Here is a 10,077-nt window from a genome sequence, read left to right as displayed (position 1 = left end):
CTATATCTATCTTTGAAGTAGATCAAATAGTGTTATTCTTGTTGTGTTGTTTTGTTGTGTTGTTGTTTTGTGTTGTATTGTGTATGTGTGTTTACATATATACATAATTACATGCATGCATACACACATACACACACACATACATACATACATACATACATACATACATACATACATACATACATACATACATACACACACATGATTATGTTCGACATGCATGTAAGTATGAACCACTGAATCGCTTTGCATACTTTATGAACGAAAATGAACATGTTTGTGATGGGTCAAAGCCATTTGATATAGTGTGGTACAATGGTACATAAATTCGATCACTGAGGCATAACAGGAAATGCACTCAATTACATCAAATGTTACATATTGAGCAGAAAGCAAAGTATTATCATAAATGGAACCTTGTCAAATCCAGGTGCTTTAATTGTCGAAGTATCTCACGATGCAGTTCTAGGACCATTATTATCTCTGTGTGTTTTTGGAAAGCAATCAAGCAGCCAAAACCTAACATTGTAGTTGTTACTAAAACATTAAACAACACATTTATAAGCATTTAGATTTATTTCAACTTATTGTCGTGCTTATATACAATTACGGTTCAGGCACGCTGTCCTGGTCTCACACCTCATCTATGTGGGCTGTCTGTCCATGACAGTGGGTTAGATGTTAGTTGGTTAGTGGTTATTGAGAGAGAAAAAGGTGTAGTGGCCTAACACCTACCCATTGAACCCTTAAAATCTCGCTCTGGGTTGGCGCCGGTACCGAACATTGTACCTACCAGCCAATGGCTTAACCACTGCGGCACCTAGGCCGGCTATTTAGGTTTGACCTGTTTAGCAAATGGAAAGCGAATGATACATACGAATAATATTTTACATCGGCTTCAGTATTTATGTTTGTACTTATGAGATAAACGATTTATTAAATAGTCAAACATTATAAGAAACATTCATCCGCCCGCTATTAGAATAATCATTGGAAGGGTGAGATGGAAGTTCTTTAGTAGACGAAGACAATAGTGAAAAATTAGTTTTGGTTGTTTTAATCATCTATAGGATGTCAACATAATATTGAACAAGTACAATTATAAACAGCTAGATTAAGCACTGATCTGCCTAAATGTGCATTTTGAAAGTCTTTGTACTTCGAAACTGGATCAACATCACTTATTCGAGGCGTACATTCTAATCTTTACACAATGTTTAAAATAATAAAAGAGTTACCAGTTATTATCAAATTTATGTCCAGAGCGAAATTATTTCACGTTGGACATACATTTGATAATAACTGGTGCCTAGTTTGTTATTCTATTTATTACCCCAAGTGTTTGTGTTTTTTAAAAACTTTATTTTCGATATAGCCTACATCGGCTACACGTCCACGACGTAAACTACTTTACTGTTGGGTATTGCTGTAACTGTGTGGGGTTTTTTTAACGGTTCACAGATAATTTTCAAAACCAAAAGTTCTATATATTCTGTAAAACGAAATCTATAATGAATTGCATTAAACTACCATTTTATTACAAGTTTAACACTGAAACCAGAAAGACGTAAACACAAACGCTTTAAACTACGTAACATCATTGTGTGTTTTGCCAAATCGTGATGACGTCATATTTAGTGCCGACAAGGTGATTGGTTTGTTGGCGTCAAAGCGTCCACTAGTAGTGCACGTTAAACCAATGCATGATAATTTCTCAGTGAGAAATGATTATTTGTATTTTCCCCGTTATTAGTGCCTGCTGGTGTAATAGATAATGTTTATTTACCTTCTGCTAGAACAATTTTACTTCATTAGACATTTGTCCATTTGACATTCAAAATTGAATAACCTACGAGCTGACATTCGAAATAGTCAAAACATGTATTCATTTAAAAAACAAAACAAAACCCCCACTGAAACCTGATATCCGTTGGGTTTCATCATACTATTTATTTGTCAATAGAAAATAAAATGTATTCCATACCCAGTTAAAATACGGGTTTAATGATTTGAAAGCTTACTTATATCTAGTTGGTCACTAATTCTTTGAGTAGTTTTGGGAATCATTGAGACTCTGTTGTTGTCTTCGGTGACTGCATTTTAAACAAAACTGAAAGATGCATTGTCTAGCATGTATTGCAAAGATTTGAGCCAATGAATTTACAATTTATTTTAAATGGTATAAGTATTTTAAGTGAAAAACGACGATTGTTTTGTCATATACATAAATACATGAATGGAAAGAAACACCCGTTTCCCTTAAAGGGACATTCCCAAGTTTGATGCAATTTTTAAGATGATATCGATTAACAGAGACTTTTTAACGATTGTAATTACATATCAAATATATTTTTTGTAAACGTGTTTCTGATCGTTCTAATATTTGTACTAGGTTAACTTTCATTTTATTTCCTAAAATATGTTCATGTACGAAATTGTTTGAAGACAAAATCCAGTTTGGGCTTCTTACAAATATTAAAACGACCAGAAACACATTGGATATACAGACACTGATATTCTAAACACGAAATATATATTTAATATGTAAGTTTAATCGTAGAAATATTTTATTAGTCGGAAACATCTTACAATGCAGCAAACTCAGGAATGTCCCTTTAATTAGTTAGTAATATATGGTCATGTTTTGTTGTTGTGTATAGCCACAACTTAACCAGATATCGATGATTTGTGTTGGTGTTTTGTATAGCCACAACTTAACCAGATATCGATGATTTGTGTTGGTGTTTTGTATAGCCACAACTTAACCAGATATCGATGATTTGTGTTGGTGTTTTGATTATCGAACACAGATAACTGTTATTGCTTCATTTTCCTTCTGTCTTTTTTCTTTCTTCCTTTTTTCTCTTTCTTTCTTTCTTTCTTTAATTTTTTTTCTCATATTTTAGCTGCCTAAATATATTAATGTCGTGATATGTGTGTATTATGTACACAGCCTAGTAAATTGAAACCCTTCTGCCTATGCCAGTTGTTTTTCAGACAATAATAAACCACGTTTCAACCACACTGAGTAGTGTGTGAAGCGGTTGTGTGGTTAATACTTCCAGGAACGTGAACTAATTACCATGCAATGTTTATATTTGTAAGTGTTTTATGATTTCATCAATAAAAAATAACAATCGCATTCTTCCTGCAGGGTCATGGTATGTGCTATCCCGTCTATGAAATGATGCATATAAGAGATCCCTTGCTATTAATGAAAACATTTAGCACGTTTCCTTTCTAAGACTATGTCAAAATTATCATGTTTGACATCAAATAGCCGATGATTAATAAATCAATTTACTCTAGTGGTGTCGTTAAACAAAACAAATTTTTCTTTTTTTTTCCTTTCAGCAGAAAATCAATACATGAACTAAGGGAAATCGTAAACAAAATGACACAGCCGTCTGCGTAATTGGCCATACTATGTATACTGAAGCAAAAAACAAGTACTCATTCGGTACAGAAAATGCACCATGAAATATAATAGTTCAAAATTAGTGTATTCCGTGGTTACGTCCAAACATTCGACTATATTTTCCAGTTTAGAAAACTATAATAACACCATCACCATTAGCAACAACAACAACACCAACAATAATAATAATTGTAATATTAATTTTTAAAAAAAATAAAAAAATGTGATACCCAAACGTCAATCAGTTACAGTATGTGACAATGAGTGCGAATGTCCACCGACCTCGGTGGTGTCACCGATAAGCAATCTGACATAATAAGGCTGGTATGTACTGGGTTCGCAGCCCGGTACCGACTCCCCCCCCCCCCCCCCCCCCCCCCATAGCGAGTTTTAACGACTCAGTGGGGTAGGAGTAAGACCACTACACCCTCTTCTCTAAACACAACCCCACTAACATCTAACCCATTGTCCTGGACAGACAGATCAGATAGCTGACCTGTTTGCCCGTTCCGCTTGAACCGTAATTGGAGAAAAAAACAAAAAATAAGTACAATAAGGAAATTAACGTGTCATAGGTTAACTTTTACTGAACCAAAACCCCCCAAAAAAAAATCCGAAGAAGAAAAAAGGCTCCCGGTCGATATTCTATAGATTGCAATCTCTGTTATTTTACGCCGATTTTAATGTGTTGGTTTTTTTTATCAGTGTGAATGTAGTATTGGTGGTGTGGATACATGAACATGTACATGGGCATTCCATGTTGTGCTCAACACTGACCATGCGGGGGTTTCCACAAAGAGGCATATGGCGTAGTGGGCTGCTACGCCTTAGATAAGTAAGCCCTTTGACGTCATATAAGCGTCTCGAATCAATTGCCGCTACGTTTTAATTGGTCATGTGTGACAATCGACTGTTGATTGTAGCAACTTTTGAAAATCATCACAGCAGAACAGATCTCCATTACATTCAGGCCATTTCACAACAGTACACATATATATAGAATACTCCCCTCGTGTCTTGTGATATCCTAATTTATCAGCACGAGTTGATAAAAGTTTTGTCATCCATTATCATTATTTTCATTTGCAACAGTTGCAAACAATGTCAGTAATGTGGGTTGAATGTCAGCGGTATACTCGTTAACTAGCAGAACGGCAGTGGCGTGACGTCACTAATGGTAGGTTTAGCGCTGAAACAAACACAGTGACATAACAAAACATTGTCTTGTGATTAAAACTTGACCAATCAAGATTATAAGAAGCGATATCTCCTCCTGCGGAGATATCTCAAATTATAGCATTCCCAGTCTGGAGCTCCACGCGGTAAGACGTGTTTGTTTCGCTGGTGCACACTGCACGTGCTTTCGTGTGCTCGACTTGGGGGTCCTTCATTTCGTTGTTTTTCTCAGCAAAATGAAGTTTTCTACTGGGATGTATGCGGCCATTGGAACTGATTGAACGCTGGAACGCTTATCGTTTCGACAGCCTGCACCACCAGGTTGGATTATTTTTTAGCGAGATTCCTTGCGTCCACGTCATTTCTCCGTCTGACTGTCGACTTGTTTTTTTTTTCGTGACTCGTATGACGGCCATTATGCAGAAAGCCACTGTTGTTCGCGATAAGTCTCTACATGTCCGAGCCTGTCCTAGCAGCACTGGAAAATTGACCGCCCCACTCTAAGAAGAAATAGGAAGCGGGGTCGGCCCGTACTACTATTTTCTAAACTTTACTTTGTTTTATTGTGATACCATCTCGTATCCTCCGGAGTCGGGCCCGTCCGCACCACTATACCAAACCATGACGACTGGACTATACCCTAGTCTGATACTCTCTCTCGTTGAGACGGATCCGGCTTCTCAAGATCTGTATTTCAGCACAGCACTACACCTTCAACGTCTATCGACTGTCAATCTAGGGGTTTTCTTGACGGGATGCAACCCATCTCGTCCCTTTAAGCTGTGCACCCAAACGGCCTTAACGAGGCCACTCGCGTGGACATATCGATCGGACTTTAAACTTTTAGTTCTGCGTTTAAAATTTTATGTCGAAATTACTTCTTATTTTAAAAATATTATTAAATAGTCCGATCCTCTCTTCTTTCTCTTATTTAATTTTGGACTGTCCTTCTAAAATGCTCCAAATTATATAAATATTCGGCTGAGCAGTCAATTCTTATTGCTATTTTCAAAATTCTGCCCATTTTCACCCCCCCCCCCCCCTCCATCCCGAGTCAGGCCACCGATCTTATCGGAGGTCGGACTCGGGATGGGCGTGTTCGAAACCCTAGTGGCATATGGGCACGTTAAACTAGTTATCATCATCATCAAATTATAGTGCCAGCGATATCTCCTACAAAAGCATCCAATGGATAATAAATACACATCTCTGATAATTCAAACATGTCACCCATACCTAATGAGGTGTATGTACCATCTCGGAATTCAGGCCATTGTGTGAATGTAAGTGATGCCAACATCTGGACACACACACTTTGCCAACTTGGTTACTTTAAAAGACAGTTTTAATACTCGTACCTTTGTAATGAAGTCAAGTTTCTTTTTTGCTTCAGTATAAGTATTACAACATGTTCGAATCCCTATATTTAAATGAGTGCAACCCAACTGGCTTTACCTGACTGGTGCTTGTTGACCAATGAATGACTGCCTGGTGTTTAATAACAACACGCCTTACCAATAATTACCTTCTTAACCTGTCAATCATTTCTCTAATTCCCCTGAGCATGCCCGGATTTAGCCCATTAAAGGTGCAGATGGTTTGTTTGTTTGTTTTTTGTTCCCATCTTTTAATTAACAACTACAAAAATTAATTGCACAAATGACAATATATATCAGAAGGGCCGTACCTAACAAGAATAAAGTGTGTGGCATACAGGGGGAAACAAATAAATACGAAAAAAACCCACACCAAAAAACAAAAACAAAACAGGCACATTACGAGAATAGAAATTACGTCACGGTGTTGTGTTGTCTACGTCTGGCGTGGAAAATTATCTGGGAGTAAAATTAAATTTCAAAAAGAAAGAAAAACCAAAAACATCAATAATTATCTCGGTTGTTTTTGTTTTTTAGGTGTTTTTTGTTTTTGCAATCCCGCGTTTACTTCAGTTACTACCGACTTGTAGACAGACAGACAGACAGCTTACTAAAGTATCTGTTAAAACAACGAAAGCACAAATAAAACAATAAGATAGATATACGAATGAATTAATGTTTAACGACACCCCAGCACAAAAATACACATCGGCTATTGGGTGTCACAAATGGTAAGTATATGAAAATATTATAGATAGATACACAGTTAAAATATTATACATAAGTCATGTAATAGTATACAAAGGGATTTTTCGATATTTAAAAATGCTATCGCAGGGTTTGACACCTAAGCTACAAATATCGGGACAGAACAAGATAAAGCACAAGTTCTGCATGTCGGTGCAGTTATCGTAATTAAAACGTAAAGTTATACAGTGTGTGGGTAGCTCTAACGTTATGTCAGCGTATAATGGGCAGTTAAGCAGAACGTGACACTCGTTTTCAATGTGGTTAAAGGGACATGGGTGTTTTGTGTAGAGCGAAAGACAGAAAAAGAATACAGAATACGGTCTCACAATTACTGATATGTGAGTCGAAGGGTGGAAGGAAAGGTGTTATTTAACGATATATTCAACACATATGTACGGCTATATGGTGTTGGACATATGGTTAAGGATCACACAGATATTGAAATATTAAGCCGCTGTCGACACTTCATGGTCTACTCTTTTTGATTAGCAGCAAGGGATATTTTATATGCTCAAACTCGCAGACAGGATCGTACATACAACGGTCTTTATTACACCAGTTGTGGAGCACTGGCTGGAACGTGAAGTAGCCCAATGGGTCCACTGACGGGGATCGATCCTAGATATATCGCGCTTCAGGCGAGAACTGTACCACGTATCTACGTTCCACCCCTATATCAGTCAAAGTTATTGTTTTTATGCCACTCCAACAACCGCATACATGAAAAAACACAGACGTGTGTACAGGCATGTGTGCCGGGGTGGAGTATGCTAGTATTCAGAAAAGTATATGAAAGTAAAATAAAGTTTGTTTTGTTTAACGAAACCACCAGAGTATATTTGTATATTCATCATCTGCTATTGGATGTCAAACAATTTTTTCAGTGGTAGCAAGGAATCTTTTATATGCACCATCACACAGACAGGATAGCACATCACACGGTATTTGATATACCGGTCGTGGTGTACTGGCTGGAACGAAACTTAGCCCAATGGGACCGACATCGCATCAGCCGAGGGCTGTATCACTGTGCTATGTCCCGCCCCACGGTCGTCTCAAAGACAGGAATATACTGCAAAGGACGAACAAATCCAGACTGCATATTGCCATAAATTCACCACTTTGTACTCAGTACTAGAATCTGTTATCATCGGGTAGTAACGACGATTACTGAAGGAAACACAGATTGCAATGGTTTTGAACTCACTCTATTCTAGATCCAATAGCCGATTATTAATAATGCAATGCTCTAGTAGTGTCGTTAAAAAAAAAAAAAAATTCGTTAAATATTTATTCATTACATTGTTGAAGACAAACACGAAAACAGTCGACTACTAATTCGGAATGGACACGCGTGCTGTTGCAATGGAGAGTTTTCTCCTTGTTGTTTATGGCGTTATATTTGAAAGATATCTTCCAGCACGTAAGTGCTAACTTCTAGACAGCGCTAATGGATTAAATTGTATCTATGACATGAGAGATACGTTCAGAAGACGAGCGCAGTGACTGACAATATCATGATTATGTGGGTTTTTTGGTTACTTGATGCTTTTTCGGAGGAGTGCCCCCCTCCCCCCCCCCCCCCCCCCCCCCCCAATCTCATCCAAAAAAAAAACACAACCGCAAAACAAACCCGCGAACCCTTAAACACTTCAACAACAACATTACACATGTCATGTAACTGATAATTATCATAGATATTTTGACCAGTGTAAACACGGCTAGAAGAAGCAAACAACTAGTCTTAAAAACCCCCACAGTATTATCAAACGGCGTGTTGCGTATCTTTTAGTAGCATCTGTACGAACCACGGGCGATACATAGCCCTGTGGTAAAGCGCTCGCTCGATGCGCAGTCGGTTTGGGATCGATCTCCGTCAGTGGGCCCATTGGGCTATTTCTCGCTCCAGCCAGTGCACGACGACTAGTACTCAAAGACCTTGGTGTGTGCCATTCTGTCTATGGGGTGGTGCATATAAAATATCCCTTGCTGCTAATCGAAAAGAGTAGCCATTGAAGTGGCGACAGTGGGTTTCCTCCCTCAATATATGTGTGGTCCTTAATCATATGTCCGACGCCATATAACCGTAAATAAAATGTGCTGAGTGCGTCGTCAAAAATGAACCATTTCCTTCTTCTATACGAACCATCAACATGTACTTTAATTTTCGAAAACGAAGTAAGAAAAAAAATGGCGGTGGAGGTGGGAAGTGGGCGGTATGATAAAAAAAAATAAAAAAAATATCGAAATGGATAACAACGAAGTGTATAGCTGAATGGCATTAAATGTATATTCCGTATGTGTTTGGTTACCGTTGCTTAAAGTATCGTATGTTCATTGCTGCACTATAGTTAAACTCTGCGGTCTGTGTTAAAGTTTGGACAGACGACAATCGAACTAAAGGCAACAAGGCTAACAACAGCTTATAGTGTATTATCCGCCCCACCCCACCAGCCACCACCCTCTGTTATAGTGTATTATCCGCCCAACCCCACCAGCCACCACCCTCTGTTATATGTCCGACCACACCGCTGGCTCATAAAACAACATGTTTGTTTAGGAATTCGTTATATTACTAGAGATTGAATTTGTCTTATTGAACGTTGGTTCTGTTCTTTACCCTTTATGTAGTAACAATGGATGTGATGTCTTATAATATATGTCATTTCTGACTGCTTTCATACGCTTGTATTAGACCCTGATAATCCAAACAAATCGTTATTAGCAAACTGCAGAAAAACATATTCCATACGTATTTAAAGCAATTGAAATTTGATAGATAATTACTTCGAAGAAAAACACACATAAATACACAACGGCAAACGAAAACATTATTAGTATGTTATTAAATCTTTGGGGACTTTGTTGAAGTAATTAATTGGAAAATTGGAAAACATGAAATAATAATAGCAAGATATTTTCTTAAAGTTTTAATTTTCTGGATTAAGGTTTCTAAGAAAGAAATAACGAGACTCAATAGCACTGTTTAATAGCGCCTACGAGATGTCATGTGGTTTTCTGCTGTAGCCAAACAGAGCTTAGAATCGCTCACCAGACTGGTTTCCGCGCTTCTCATCAAATCACATGACCACCTCGGAAGCCAATCAGATTGCTCGTTCACGTTGGCGTCGCTTGCTGTCTTTGAACGTAGGATGGGTAGAGATATATGCATCATTGTCGTATTCGTGTTTGATCTTAACCAACAGTGTATTGGCTTCTACCGTGTGGTAGCCATCGGACACAAGGCTGTTAGTTGCTGGGTTCGCCCCCGGTTACAGGCTTCCACACAATGTGTGTTTTAACGATTAATTGAATAATTATGCAACATTAATTGCACCCTTATGTGGTAATATACAT

This window comes from Gigantopelta aegis, chromosome 5 (genome assembly GCF_016097555.1).
Source record: "Gigantopelta aegis isolate Gae_Host chromosome 5, Gae_host_genome, whole genome shotgun sequence".
NCBI lineage: Eukaryota > Metazoa > Mollusca > Gastropoda > Neomphalida > Peltospiridae > Gigantopelta > Gigantopelta aegis.
Note: the sequence above shows the minus strand (reverse complement) of the source record.